General features: G+C 37.9%; 1 protein-coding gene across 1 annotated transcript in view; it reads right to left on the bottom strand.

Moving 5' to 3' along the window:
- The window catches only part of LOC135932647 (NLR family CARD domain-containing protein 3-like), a 107,719-nt gene that overhangs the window by 23,040 nt on the left and 70,730 nt on the right, over positions 1 to 13,949 (bottom strand). The gene's annotated exons all lie outside the window — the stretch shown is intronic.

The raw sequence follows: 13,949 nt of genomic DNA, 5'->3' as shown, positions 1-13,949 counted from the left end.
AGCTCCTGTTAGCAGCTCTGGAAAAGATGAGATGAGTTAGGATTGAAATAAGTGAAAGTATAACTTTCCCTAGATGTTCACCTCTTTCACTGGGATGTTCCTTGGCAGGAGAAACACATTGATGTTTTGCGTCTGTGTTCTGGGGTTTGGTGGACGGAGGAACAGCAAAACTTGGCCCAAAATGGTTTTCTCCTGGTGCCATAAGCTCATTAGCATGTCCAAAGGCCAGACGAGGCCAAAGGAAGAGAGGTGAGTAACTTCCACAATCACATGAGTGTCTGTGATGTTTAGGGGCTTAAGGATTTCCATCTCACCATCAGAGATATGGACGACAGACAAACTGTTGGAGTGCAGAGCTGTAAAAACAGAGCAGGCAGACATTTGTTTGACTCCCAAAACCTCATTACAATGACATTGCTAATCTAATTTGACATATAAAACACTGAGATGGTTTCCTGGGTTAGGCAATGCATCAAGCACTGCTGAAGAGAAGCCAAGCCAGTGATGGATCCAAGTCTCGTTTTCTTATTTCTATCAGGCACAGCCTTTGTGGGGACATCATGGACTCATGAGATGCTGTTGTTTCTAGATCATCATGACAATGTTCGTCCAGAATCAACATCGCAAGTGACCAATCACATTATGATTGGAGCATTTAAATAGCAGTAGCTATTAAAAGCTATCACTAGCCAAGTGAAATAGGTAGTGATTGAGGTATGGCTAACAGGAACTCTAAATTATATATTTATTATACTCTACAAATGATTAAAGAAGAAACCTGGAATTCCTATCAATTTGCTATACGAGAGATCAATGTAAATACATTTCGTCTACTTTCCAAAGCTATAACATCACAAACAATGTGATTGGTCAGCTCCAATGCTGACCTCGGACAAACATTATTATGACGCAGGAACTCTAGGGATGATAGATGTTTCAACGACATACGACAGCTTCAGTTTATGACACGCACATGTGTGAAACAAAATAATACCCCCTCTGTCATGATTGCTGTGGTTTGTGAAAACCAATGTAGACTACTCAATCACTTAAACATTATATAGATACATAAATAATATAAAAATATCCGATTTGAATTATTTGTGGCCTAAAGATGAGAGAAAGAGAGAAACAGAGACTGCTGCGTGAGCTTCATTCATTCCTATTAGCAGAGAGAGAGAGCAGCACACAGTCTATGAAATTAACAAAATATCTGTAATAAAAACTGCCTCTGTTTTAAGGAGAAAATAAAACAGGAGCTTTCAGCTCTGATTCTTTTCTCGTTTTTCTACTTTCAACTTTCATCAAGTGACGTCATCCTAATCAATCTTCAAAGTCAAACAAACACATCCAAAGTTTGAGGGCTGTGAGTAAAAAGTGAACTGAACCCCAAAACAGCTGTAAAGATGTTATTACAGTAAACACAGCAGTGTTTCCTCTGCATGTTTTACTTTGTAAATGTATTTATTGTGAGCAACAGGAATCTTAACAGATGGAGAATTTTACTGAAGCACACTGATCACTACGCTCAAAGATTGCTATTAGATTGTTATCCTGTCTTCCTTCTCTCTCCCCAACCAATCACAGCAGATGGCCCCGCCCCTCCCTGAGCCTGGTTCTGCTGGGGGTTTCTTCCTTCTAAAAGGGAGTTTTTCCTTCCCACTGTGTGCTTGCTCATAGGGGCTCATATGATTGTTGGGTTTTTCTCTGTATGTACCATTGTAGGGTCTACCTTACAATATAAAGCACCTGGAGGTGACTGTTGTTATGATTTGGCGCTATATAAGTAAAATTTTATTGAATTGAAATGATCATTCTGAATATGTTTTTGCTTCGTTTGTGTGGGAATGTCTCCAAAACATGTGATTATCATAATTCTATGATCATGTGATCTATGATCACATTGCTCCAATTTTAGCCAACTTACACTGGCATTCTGTTAAATATCGTATACAATTTAAAATTCTTTTGTGTACTTTTAAAATTCTTAACAATTTAGCGTCCAGCTATCCATCTGAACTCCTCCACTTATACAATCCCAATAGAGCAATAAGATGGTAAATGGCCTGTATTTGTATTAGAGATGGCACGATACCACTTTTTTATGTCCGATACCGATACCGATATCATAAATTTGGATATCTGCCGATACCGATATGAATCCGATATAGTGTGTTTTTTAATCAATAAAACTGTTTTTTCAATATCTTGCTGCATTTTGTATAAGTTCATACTCAAGTTTAAAAAAAAACAACACTAAAGCTATTCTGTTATACCTGTATGTAAAAAATACACTGCACCCAAAATATTTCATAGTTCAGCAATACTGATCAATCTAATAAACTTAAACCTGCTCCATCCTCCCTATTCTGGTATTTTAAAGAGTACTTAGCAGAAATATTAAGCAACCTAACTAATAGGGTTGCAAACTCCCAGCAAAAAAAAAAATAGAGAACCACCCTCCACCTGATGATGCACAATCGATGTAATCAACTTTAATTTGATGCAGTGTGAAAAAAAATGCACAGAAATAAATTATTTTTCAAGAATAATTAAATAGATTCAACATCTTTCTTCAACAGAATTGCAGACTGCACAGATGGTATCTTCCCAAAGGAAAAAGTACTATAGCTTACTAGGGTATATTAGACTTAACAGTTACTATATACAGCAATGGACTTCTATACATTTTACATCAGATTAAAACTTTGGGTGTAAGATTCAGATAATTATTTATTAAAAGCTAGACATTTTAAATGAGAATAAGAAAGAAAAGTATGTCTTAGGGCATGAACAGGGAAAAGGGGGCACAATCGGCCCCCCTGGCTAAACTTTGCTAGATCCGCCCCTGCACAGTTACCAGCCGTCAGCTACGTAGAAAAGGATCCTGGTCTAGAAAGTAATATTAAATAAATTCTAACAACAGCTTATCAAGGTTAGACGTGCTGCTGTTGTTCAGCCGCTGGTTTCCTCTTTCTGGTGCAAAGTGGGCCAAAAACAAAGAAGAGAGACGGACTCGCAACAGAAAAGCCGATCAGCTGATCATTAAGCAGTTCCATGATTGAAGTAGCGACAGGAAGGTGAGGGAGAGAGAGGCAGTCGCTCCATATATCGGTTGTTAAGCTTAACATGGGAATGCTTTACAAACATTCAGAGATGAACTTACACACTTGCTTTACTTCTCTCTGGGATAACTTCCTCGGAGATGAAATGCTGGTTTGCTAGCGAGGCTACAAATACACACAGCCTGCTCAATCACGTGACTCATACTGCTCCGACATGCTACGGTTATGAGCCGAGTTACGCCGTGTCACAAGTTTTGTGAGGTGTTTTTTTGATATTTAATGGATCGGATTACATTTTTTATTTCTCGCCGATATCCGATCCAGTAATTTAGGTCAGTATCGGACCGATACCGATACGTAATATCGGATCGGTCCATCTCTAATTTGTATAGTTCTTTACTTAGTCCCTAAGGACCCCAAAGTGCTTTACCCATTCTGTCATCCACCCATTCACACACACATTCACACACTAGTGATGGCAGCTACATTCCAAGCTTCTTATAAAATACACTGCTGCTCGTCGTCTCCGCTCAGACTCAGAGTCTGTTGGTTGTTCCCCGTAAAAGGGGGGTGGAGCCTTTCAGTCTAATGCACCAAGGCTGTGGAATAGTTTACCACTACAATTACGTTTGCTTGACTCTGTGGATTCTTTTAAAAAGCAGTTAAAAACTTTTCTGTTCAAACAAGCCTTTTGGTGATCTACGTATTTTATTTTCTTGATCTTTACACTGTGTATAATGTCTATTGATTGTATTGTTTATTTTAATATTTGTGTACAGCGCTTTGTGACAGCTTGTCTGTGAAAACAGCTTAATAAATAAACTTTATGTAGCAAGTACATAAGCTAAACTAAATTGAGTTAGTTATGAGTAGTTGACCTAATTCAGAAGATATCAGATTCGGCTCTGGGAGGTGAGTGAAGTATAATAAACATACAACCACAACAGATATTGTGATTACAGTTGTTATTTACAGTGAAAATAAAGTGCAAATACCAAATACCAATATTTACAAAATCTGCAGACAGGACAAGATAAAACGTAATTCAAGCTTGTAAAGTATCAGCTGCACAATGGTGCAGCAACCTCCTCCAACCCCCGGCAGACAATGTCCATAAAGTTGCTATTTCATGATTGATATAAATCCAATGCGCATAACAGTCTGTAACAGATTGAACTTGGGAGTGTGATGATCAGAACTGAGATTCCAAAACTGAGATCCCAGAAGTGAGATTCAGAGGACTGAAAACCAGGGGGGGAGAGTGTAGGCCACAGCAGCCTCCTACCAGACCGCAGGAAGTTGTAGCTGGGGTTCTGGCTCGTTGGGCCTAGCTCGCCATCCAAAGTAGTGGTGTCGCTGTGGTCTCCCCAAGGCACCACTAGCCTGCACTATAATCACAGGACCACTATTAGCAAAATTCATCTAAATTTCCCCCAAGCTAGCTTTAGTTCCAGTATACACAATAAGGTTCATGAGAAAATACAAATATACAACAAATACATATCCAACCATTATAATAAATTAAAATAAATAACAATCTCTAATAACAAAACTACAACCACATAGAGTGAGAGTAGTAGTAATGTGGTAGGCCTCAGCCTTAGCTATCCCATCAGCTAATAGCACTGGCATACTGATACAGGTTACAAATACAACAGACATTCAGACTCAACTCACCATTCACTACGTGCGATGTCACAAACCAGCCCCCACGCATCTACCCGCGGCGGTATCAAAGTACTGTTGAACGCAATCCACAATTAATTCAAAGACAAGCCAAGATAGTAAACAGCGAAGAGCGTTCGCCCACGTACCTGTTGCTTCTATCCGCTACCGCCTCTCCCCCGCATCTTTTCGAGGCGACAACCCGGAAGGCATATATTGGTGCCTCGCGAATGTAATTGGTCACAACAGGCACGTGCAGACTCGCGGCGTGGCGTGCGTCATGACGCGTCGCGATGCCTTCACGGACACGCTCCAATTGGAATTTAAGATTTCGATTCAGATTTTTATGTGGGTTACATCTACTTACTTACTTACATTGTAGCCACAGCTGCCCTGGGGCGCACTGACAGAGGCGAGGATCTTGCAATCAGATGCTCCTAACACAACCAAGGTCTTGTCCTAAGTCTAGATGTGACCGGGCCTTTGATACCGTAGCACCTAGACTCTGGAATGACCTCCCCGCTCATATTCGTACCTCCGAGTCTATCAAGTCTTTTAAATTGTGTCTAAAAACTTATTTTTTTTACTTAGGATGTCCTAACTTTGCTTTGTTAAAGAGATATGGCAATTTGAAAATGCCTCCCGTTACAGAATTTCAGCTCTGAATTTGAAAACCTCCCCATAGACTTTGAATGGGGACTTGTCAGACCTTGTGTCACTCCGAGGCAAAATGAGAGAAAACGGTAAACCTCACAATAAAGATAGTGACATTGTCTGAAAGCCAGCAAAAATACCTACGTTTTGATGTATAATTTGTGAGGGTTGAGTGGAAATTGAGTGAGTAGCAAGAAGTTGTTTAGACATGAAGAGAAAATTCAGAACGGACCAGCACTCACTCTGACTTAATTGCATAGCAACCATAGCAACGCATGTATTTTCTGAAAAATCACAATTTTGCAACTGAAAACTTAAAGAGAGATAAGATTAAAACGGTAGAAGATCTGAAAAAGCTGAATCAGACAGGAATAGCCCAATAAGTTGAGAACGTTTTAAAGTTTGAATGGAGTTTCTAGGTGAAAGCATGAAGAAGTAGTTAAGTTTCAAAAACAAGCAAGTTTTAGCAGAATTGTGGAAGTTTTCCATTCATTTCAATGAGACAAATTAAAGGAAAAAAGTGTAATATTTTAAAAAGTATAATAGTAATAAACACCAAAAGTCATAGCCATCATTAGCAGAAAGAGCAGAACAGTAAAGAGTTTGAACTGAGAAAATCGGCTGAAAACTGAGGAAGTAGTTAAGTGCCAAAAAGTGTACGGAAGCAACTAGAGGAATAATAAAGAACTAGAAAAATTTGCATTTCCTGCGAAAATGCTGTGTGGATGCCTTAATGCTGAAGTTGCCTGCTGAAAAAGCTGAAAAAGTTGAAAACTTGCAAAAAGTTATATGGCGGTGAAGAAACTGAAAATTCTGCTGAAAACAGGTGAAGAAGCAGAAAATGTTTGCTGAAAAGTGGTGAAAAGCCAAAAACTTCTACTGAAAGGGGTAAAGACAGAGAAATTTTTGCTAAAAAAAAAACATTGCCCTAAGCAGGATTCAAACCTGGCCCTCCAGGTCCTAAGGCAGCAACTCATCTCACTGAGCCAAAGTCATTCTGACAAAGAAGAGGTGGAGAGACTGACAATTTTGCTTAAATGAGCAGAAGATGCTGAGAATTGTGCTGATAAGAGGTGAAAAGGCTGAAAATTTTGCAGAAAAGAGGTGAATCAGCAGAATTTCAGCTGAAAAGAGGTAAAGAAGCAGAAAGTTGCGCTGAAAAGAGATGAATCAGCAGAATTTCTGCTCAAAAGAGTTTTTTCTGAAAACAGCTGAAATTTGTGCTGATAATAGGGGAAAAAGCTGAAAATTTTGCAGAAGAGGTGAATAAGCAGAATTTGGGCTGAAAAGGGGTGAAAATTCTGCTGAAAAGAGTTCAATCAGCAGAATTTCTGCTGAAAAGAGGTTTTTGCTGAAAACAGCTGAAAAAGCTGGGATTTGTGCTGAAAAGTGGTGAAAAAGCTGAAAATTGTGCTGAAAAGGGGTGAAAAAGCTTAAATTTGTGTTGAAAAGAGTTAAAAAAGTTTAACTGTTAACTGAAAGAAATGTTGCCATGAGCGGGATTTGAACCCGGGCCTCCCAGTCTGAGAACGGCTGCTCATCTCACTGAGCTAAAACACAGGTCTTCCCGGCAAAGAAAATCAGTGAGGCCACTGATAATATGGCAGAAATGGGCAAAAAATATTGCAAAAAAAATTCAATATCTCAAAAAGTATAGAAGTTATGAGCACCAAAAGTCATAGCCGGCATTAGCAGAAAGAGCAGAATTTTTTAAAGTTTGAATGGCGAAAATCGGCTAAAAACTGTGGCAGTAGTTAAGTGCCAAAAAGTGTACGGAAGCAACTAGAGGAATAATAAAGAACTAGAAAAATTTGCATTTCCTGCGAAAATGCTGTGTGGATGCCTTAATGCTGAAGTTGCCTGCTGAAAAAGCTGAAAAAGTTGAAAACTTGCAAAAAGTTATATGGCGGTGAAGAAACTGAAAATTCTGCTGAAAACAGGTGAAGAAGCAGAAAATGTTTGCTGAAAAGTGGTGAAAAGCCAAAAACTTCTACTGAAAGGGGTAAAGACAGAGAAATTTTTGCTAAAAAAAAAACATTGCCCTAAGCAGGATTCAAACCTGGCCCTCCAGGTCCTAAGGCAGCAACTCATCTCACTGAGCCAAAGTCATTCTGACAAAGAAGAGGTGGAGAGACTGACAATTTTGCTTAAATGAGCAGAAGATGCTGAGAATTGTGCTGATAAGAGGTGAAAAGGCTGAAAATTTTGCAGAAAAGAGGTGAATCAGCAGAATTTCAGCTGAAAAGAGGTAAAGAAGCAGAAAGTTGCGCTGAAAAGAGATGAATCAGCAGAATTTCTGCTCAAAAGAGTTTTTTCTGAAAACAGCTGAAATTTGTGCTGATAATAGGGGAAAAAGCTGAAAATTTTGCAGAAGAGGTGAATAAGCAGAATTTGGGCTGAAAAGGGGTGAAAATTCTGCTGAAAAGAGTTCAATCAGCAGAATTTCTGCTGAAAAGAGGTTTTTGCTGAAAACAGCTGAAAAAGCTGGGATTTGTGCTGAAAAGTGGTGAAAAAGCTGAAAATTGTGCTGAAAAGGGGTGAAAAAGCTTAAATTTGTGTTGAAAAGAGTTAAAAAAGTTTAACTGTTAACTGAAAGAAATGTTGCCATGAGCGGGATTTGAACCCGGGCCTCCCAGTCTGAGAACGGCTGCTCATCTCACTGAGCTAAAACACAGGTCTTCCCGGCAAAGAAAATCAGTGAGGCCACTGATAATATGGCAGAAATGGGCAAAAAATATTGCAAAAAAAATTCAATATCTCAAAAAGTATAGAAGTTATGAGCACCAAAAGTCATAGCCGGCATTAGCAGAAAGAGCAGAATTTTTTAAAGTTTGAATGGCGAAAATCGGCTAAAAACTGTGGCAGTAGTTAAGTGCCAAAAAGTGTACGGAAGCAACTGGAATAAGGTGGAATAAAGAATAAAGAGAAACAGGAAAACAATAGTGTGGAAGCCCTTTAGGGCATCCACACAACTAGAAAAATTTGCATTTCCTGTGAAAATGCTGTGTGGATGCCTTAACGCTGAAGCTGTCTGCTGAAAAGCTGAAAAAGATGAAAAGTTGCATGGTGGTGAAAAAAAAATGTTGCCCTGAGCAGGATTCGAACCTGGCCCTACCAGGCTCAAAGCAGCTACTCATCTCACTGACCCAAACTCATTCTCACAGAGAAGAGGTGGACAGACTGACAATTCTGCTGAAATTAGCAGAAGCTGCTGAGAATTGTGCTGATAAGAGGTGAAAAAACTGAAAATTCTGCTGAAAAGGGGTGAAAAAGCTTAAATTTGTGTTGAAAAGTGTTAAAAAAGTTTAACTGTTAACTGAAAGAAATGTTGCCATAAGCGGGATTTGAACCCGGGCCTCCCAGTCTGAGAACGGATGCTCATCTCACTGAGCTAAAACACAGGTCAACCCGGCAAGGAAAATCAGTGAGGCCACTGATAATATGGCAGAAATGGGCAATAAATATTGCAAAAAAAATTCAATATCTCAAAAAGTATAGAAGTTATGAGCACCAAAAGTCATAGCCGGCATTAGCAGAAAGAGCAGAATTTTTTAAAGTTTGAATGGCGAAAATCGGATAAGAACTGAGGGAGTAGTTAAGTGCCAAAAAGTGTACGGAAGCAACTAGAATAATATAGTGGAACTAGAAAAATTTGCATTTCCTGCGAAAATGCTGTGTGGATGCCTTAACGCTGAAGCTGTCTGCTGAAAAGCTGAAAAAGATGAAAAGTTGCAAAATGTTGCATGGTGGTGAAAAAAAACATGTCGGCCTGAGCAGGATTCGAACCTGGCCCTCCTGGTCTCAAGGCAGCTGCTCATCTCAATGAGCTAAACTCACTCTCTCAAAAAAGAGGAGGAGAGACCGACAATTCTGCTGAGAAGAGGTGAAAAGGCTGAAAATTTTGCAGAAAAGAGGTAAATCAGCAGAATTTCTGCAGAAAAGAGGCAGAACAAAAGAACAAAAGAGAAAACTGAAAACAGGTTTTGCCATGACTGGGATTCGAACCTGGCCCTCCTGGTCTCAAGGCAGCTACTCATCTCACTGAGCTAAACTCACTCTGACAAAAAAGAGGTGGAGAAACTGACAATTCTGCTCAAATGAGCAGAAGCTGCTGAGAATTGTGCTGATAAGAGGAGAAAAGGCTGAAAATTTTGCAGAAAAGAGGTGAATCAGCAGAATTTCTGCTGAAAAGAGGTAAAGAAGCAGAAAGTTGCACTGAAAAGAGATGAATCAGCAGAATTTCTGCTCAAAAAAGTTTTTCCTGAAAACAGCTGAGATTTGTGCTAATAAGAGGTGAAAAGGCTGAAAATTTTGCAGAAGAGGTGAATAAGCAGAATTTGGCCTTAAAAGAGGTGAAAATTCTGCTGAAAACAGTTCAATCAGCAGAATTTCTGCTGAAAAAAAGTTCTGCAGAACTCTTTTCAGAATTCTGCTGAAAAGATGTTTTTGCTGAAAACAGCTGAAAAAGCTGGGATTTGTGCTGAAAAGTGGTGAAAAAACTGAAAATTCTGGTGAAAAGGGGTGAAAAAGCTGAAATTTGTGTTGAAAAGAGTAAAAAAAGTTTAATTGTTAACTGAAAGAAATGTTGCCATAAGCGGGATTTGAACCCGGGCCTCCCAGTCTGAGAACGGACGCTCATCTCACTGAGCTAAAACACAGGTCAACCCGGCAAGGAAAATCAGTGAGGCCACTGATAATATGGCAGAAATGGGCAAAAAATATTGCAAAGAAAATTCAATATCTCAAAAAGTATAGAAGTTATGAGCACCAAAAGTCATTGCCGGAAAGAGCAGAAAGAGCAGAATTTTTTAAGATTTGAACGGTGAAAATAGCACAAAAACTGAGGGAGTAGTAGAAGCCCTTTTAGGGCATCCACACAACTAGAAAAATTTGCATTTCCTGCGAAAATGCTGTGTGGATGCCTTGACGCTGAAGCTGTCTGCTGAAAAGCTGAAAAAGATGAAAAGTTGCAAAAAGTTGTTGTGGAGAGACGGACAATTCTGCTGAAATGAGCAGAAGCTGCTGAGAATTGTGCTGATAACAGGTGAAAAGGCTGAAAGTTTTGCAGAAAAGAGGTGGATCAGCAGAATTTCTGCAGAAAAGAGGCAAAGAAGCAGAAACTTGCGCTGAAAAGAGATGAATCAGCAGAGTTTCTGCTGAAAAGAGTTTTTTTTTCTGAAAACCGCCAAAAAAGCTGGAATTTGTGCTGAAAAGGGGTGAAAAAAATGAAAATTTTGCTGAAAGGGGTTAAGAAGCTAAAGTATACCAAATCAAAGTATTTGTGCCAAAACATAGTGTTTCTGCCATATTGTGGTACTACTACATTACAACATGAATACGGATTAAAGATGAAAGAAACTGGCAACAAATTCCTCCACTACAAACCAGTCTGATACCACTTCTTTGCAGTGTTCACGTTTACTAAGGCACTACCCAAAAGGCGCCACAAGAGGGCACTCCAACACAAGAGATGACCTATGTACACTGATGCACTTAGTAACAGTCAGCCTCCTACTTAGCCACTACGTAATACAGCAATATTACAGTGTACAAATTCACATAAATTTGCAGGGGGAACAAACAAAGCAGGAACAAGCCCAAAACAATCAAATAACTGTGCTGCCATAGCTATCGCTAACTAGCACATACGCTAAAGGTAACTAAAACCAATACACACAAGTAGCAGGGTAAACATCTTAAGCATGGAACATTAACTCACGTTTATGTGACACACACCATCCCCAACAAATACAGGATGGGCTATTTGCTCCCCTTCCCAGCAGCTCTCTCCTCAATCGTTAGCCCAGGAACGAAGGAAGACCATCTAGCTCATGAATTCCCTCACTGCTCAGAGGCTGCTGGGTAATGTAGCTCACACTAACACAGGTTTTTCAACAAGCACAAATACTATAACATAGCAGAAATACTGTGATTTTGTTGAAATACTATGCTTTAGGACATATACTATGATTTGGCTCAAATACTATGATATAGCAGCAATACTATGTTTTGGTACAAATGCTGCGCTTAGGCACAAATATTATGATTTGGCAGACACTATGATTTAGCAGAGATAATATGATTTGGCAGAAATACTAAACTTTGGCACAAATACTATAATTGAGTGCAAGTACTTTAAGATAACAGAAATACTATGATTTAGCAGAAATACAATGTTTTTGCAGAAACACTGTAATTTCACTCAAATACTTTGAAATAGCCGTAATACTATGATTTGGCAGAACATAACAGAAATTCTACGACTTAGTAGTAATACTATAACATAACAGAAATATTAATTGGGCACAAATACTATATTTTGGCACAAGTACCATGTTTTGGCAAAATCCCATAATTTGGCACAAATACTATGATTTGGCAGACACTATGATTTAGCAGAGATAATATCATTTGGCAGAAATACTAAACTTTGGCACAAATACAATAATTGAGTACTTTAAGATGAGAGAAATACTATGATTTTGCAGAAATACAATGTTTTTGCAGAAACACTGTAATTTCACTCAAATACTATGAAATAGCAGTAATACTATGACAAAGCAGAAATACTATGACTTAGAAGTAATACTATAACAAAAGGGATTCCTCAAAATACTATGAAATTGCAGTAATTCTATGATTTGGCAGAAATACTGTACTTCGTACAAATACAATGCTTTGGTACAAATACTATATTTTGATTTCAATACTATGATTTGGCACGAGTAGTATGATTTAGTACAAATACTACGAATTGGCAGAAATACTGTGACTTAGTAGTAATACTATAACATAACAGATATACTATGATTTTGCAGACAGTCTATGTTTTTGCACAACTAGCACAATATGGCAGAAATACTATGATTTGGCACAAGTACTATGATTTAGTACAAATACTCTTATTGGCACAAATACTATGTTTCAGTACAAATACTACGATTTGGCAATAATACTGGGTTTTAGCACAACTACTGAGATTTGGGTGAAATACTATGATTTAGAAGAAATACTATGACTTCGTACAAATACAATGTTTTGGTTCAAATAATATGATTTGCAAAAAATACTATGATTTGGTACAAGTACCATGATTTAGTACAAATACTACAATTTCGCTCAAATACTATGAAATTGCAGTGATATTATGATTTTGAAGGAATACTATGATTTGGTAGAAATAGTATGCCTTAGTAGTAATACTATAACATAACAGATATAATGTGATTTTGCAGACATAGTATGTTTTTGCACAAATACTACGATTTCGCTCAAATACTATGGAATTGCAGTAATACTATGATTTGGAATGCTATGATTTGGTAGGAATACTATGCCTTAGTAGTAATACTATAACATAACAGATATACTATGATTTTGCAGAAATTCTATGTTTTTGCACAAATACTACAACAACTACTACTACAAATTCTACAAGAAATACTATGTTGGGCAGTAATAATATTATTTGCTATAAATACTATTATTTGGCACATATACTATAATCAGCAGATATACTATAACATAACAGAAATTCTACGACTTAGTAGTAACACTAATATAACAGAAATTTTAACTGGCCACAAATAACATGATTTGGCACAAATACCATGATTTGGCAAAAAGATACCATGATTTGGCACAAATACGATCATATTGCAGAAATACTATGATTGGGTACAAATACTATGATTTGGCACAAGTACTATGAATAAGTACAAATACTATGATTTGGCAGAAATACTATGATTTAGCAGAAATACTATGTTTTAACATAAATAATATCTTTTCACAGAAATTTCTGCTAAAAGGTACTATTTCTGCTTTTTAGCAGAAATACTGTAATTTTGCATAAATACTATGATTTGGGATAAATACTATGATTTGGCAGATATACTATATTCAGCACATAAACTATAACATAACAGACATTCCTGCACTTAGTAGTAATCTCATAACATAAAATAAATATTATGGTTCTGCCCCAAAACCATGATTTGGCACAAATACCATGATTTTTCAAAAATACTATGATTTAGCAGAAATACTATGATTGAGCAGAAGTACTAAGATGTAGTAGAAGTACTTTGATTTAGCACAAATACTATTATGGAGGAGTAATACTTTAACATGGGAGAAATATTGATACTCACACACATACACATAGAGCAAAGTGTACAGGGGCTGTCAAGAGTCTGGGCTTGGTATATCTAGGTCAGCTAAATTGGCTGCACCTGCTGTAATCAGCCCTTACACACACAGACACAGAGACAGCTATGAGTTTTCTGCAGTGTATTTCTCACATTCAGGATTCCCCTCGAACAAATGGCCATAATTTCCTAACCGTAGGGGCTAGAACGCTCATTCTGACACCGATTTGTTCAGAAGAGATGGGGAAAACTTCAGGCCTTCATAATTCAGAGATAAAATATAAATTATTGAAGATATATGACTTGTAATACACTGTAACTGAGTAGAGGCAAAGCAAAACTGCCTTGACTTGCCCTCAAACAACGTTTTGTAACTCTAAATCTATATGGAGCATCAAAATCATTCTTTCACCGT

The sequence above is a fragment of the Pelmatolapia mariae genome, linkage group LG3_W (assembly GCF_036321145.2).
Source record: "Pelmatolapia mariae isolate MD_Pm_ZW linkage group LG3_W, Pm_UMD_F_2, whole genome shotgun sequence".
In the NCBI taxonomy this organism is placed as follows: Eukaryota; Metazoa; Chordata; class Actinopteri; order Cichliformes; family Cichlidae; genus Pelmatolapia; species Pelmatolapia mariae.
This window is presented reverse-complemented; position numbering and strand designations above follow the sequence as displayed.